Source organism: Chrysochloris asiatica, unplaced genomic scaffold, assembly GCF_000296735.1.
Source record: "Chrysochloris asiatica unplaced genomic scaffold, ChrAsi1.0 scaffold00172, whole genome shotgun sequence".
NCBI classification, from domain to species: Eukaryota; Metazoa; Chordata; class Mammalia; order Afrosoricida; family Chrysochloridae; genus Chrysochloris; species Chrysochloris asiatica.
In genome coordinates, this window is record NW_006408690.1 from 2,065,296 (window position 1) to 2,067,520 (window position 2,225).

Genomic DNA, 2,225 nt, shown 5'->3' on the forward strand with positions numbered 1-2,225 from the left:
AGCAGGATAGGTCCCACAGGGGTTCTGGGAGGCTGGGTGGGGCTCTAGCTTGTTATGACGTGTGGGCGGGGTCAGCGGGGTGCAGGCGCGCTGTGTGAGGCCGAGGAAACAATCCCGTGGGGAAGCCTGGCGGGCCTGGTGGATGGAGTTGGGTTGTGAGCGATCAATCAGGTGGTGTGGGGCTAGGCTAGCAGTGGGTCCTGTGGGCAGGGCAGCACTTGTGCGAGGTCCTGCAAGCAGTGTGGTGGTTGTGGGGGGTGTTTGGGCGGCCCATGTGGGGCTCTAGCTTGTTATGGCGCATGGGTGGGGTCAGCGGGTTGTGTGTGCGCGCTCTGAAGGTTAGGGCACGCTCCGGTGGGTGCTCGCGGTCTGCTCTGGTCCGGGTCTGGGAAGGCGGGGGAGCAGGGATCGAGGGGGTAATGGGGCAGGTGAGCACGGTTCAATTGGGCGGGGTAGAGGCCACTTGGCCGGGCAGACACAGTCCTTGCCTGATGACGTCAGAGAGTTGCCGGTTTTTTTTTCCTTTTTTTGTTTTCCTCCTCTCTTTGTTGACTGATTATTCTCTGCCCACTGCAAGTGCCGAAATTACATGGTGGGGCAGATGACCCTCCCTTTCTCTTCCTCTTGTCTCCAGTGGCTCCCCCTGTTCAATAATTACTGAAAGCGCCGCTTTCGGTGCGAGTTGGTTACAGCCCCGCCCACCAACCTCAAAGGAGTTGGGGCTGTGCTGCACGCAGCGGCGGGTGCAAGTTTAAAAAGCCACTAGTTACTCAGTATTGTGATTTTTAAAAAAAAAACTAGTTTAAGATTTTGAAGTACTGAGTGTGGGTTCACCACAGGAAGGTTTCTTTCGTGAGTTCCCCTCTCTGGAACCCGGAGCCTCACTCACCCGTGCCATCTGGCCATCTGGCAAACCGGAAGTCCCTGACCCTCCACTTTGCAAGAATGATTTCCTCTTCCAGGGATTAGTCCTTCCTAACATGTTTAAAATATGAGAGAAAATCTCACTACTCTGCTTTCTAAGGAACATTCTGACTGTACTTCTTCAAGAAAGATTTGTTTGGTCTCTGGCATGGGACTTTCAATATTTTTCTCAAACACCATAATTCAAATGCATCAATTCTACAGTCTTCCTTTTTCATTGTCTAACTTTCCCATGCATACCAGCTATGAGATTATTGGGATTTGAGTATAAAGTTTCATTTCTCTAAAGGGATGTGGAAAAATAATATGACACAGTGTTTCCATTTGTTAAATCTGGGGAAGAAAGGATGCTTGTATATTTATTATATGTATAGTTTCTGTATTTTAACGATTTCATTAAATAAAATAGAAAATAAAATGGAATATGTTGATTAAAATTATAGTATTTTTTAGATAATTTAAGCAATGAATTCTTTAAATTATACTACAGGCTCTTATTTTATAAACTTAAATATAGTAATTGATTGTTGAAACTCAATTGAATCAACCCCATGGCATTAAAAAAAAAAAAAAAAATCTTTTCATTTTGATTTGGATGTAGATTTGCAGAGTAATTGGATTTCCCCTCAACAATTCATATACATTTTGTTTTGTGACATTGATTATGACCCCCACAGTGAAATAGCGTCCTTCATCCTGCATTGACCATTCCCATTTCTCCTTCTTTTCTATCCTTCCCTGTCTTCTATCTTCTATCCCTGTATAAATCCTGCCCTTTTGATCTTGTATATTTGATTTTTCTAAGTGGTGCTTTCCTTCTTGGTATTATTGTTCACCTTATGTTGTTTGTTGTTTGTTGTTAAGTACTGTCAAGTTGACCATAGTGTCCAAAGTGTAAGAGATGAAGTTTGGCCATCCTGACCTCCAAGGAACTCTGGCTGCACTTCTTCTAAAATGGATCTATTGGTTTTTTTGGCAGCCCATGGCACTTTCAATATTCTCCTCCAATACCATAACTCAAAAGCATCAATTCTTCTATGGTCTTTCTTATTCACTGTCCAGCTTTCACATGCATATGAGGTTACTGAAAATACCATGGCTTGCGTCAGTTGCATCTTAGTCCTCAAGCTGAAATATTTGCTTTTCAACACTTTTAAAAGGTCTTGTGCAGCAGATTTGCCTAATGCAATACGTCATTTGATTTCTTGACTGCTGCTTCTGTATGTTGATAGTTGGTCCTAAAAGAATGAAGTCCTTGAGAACTTCAATCTTTTCTCCGTTGATAAGAATGTTGTTTATTG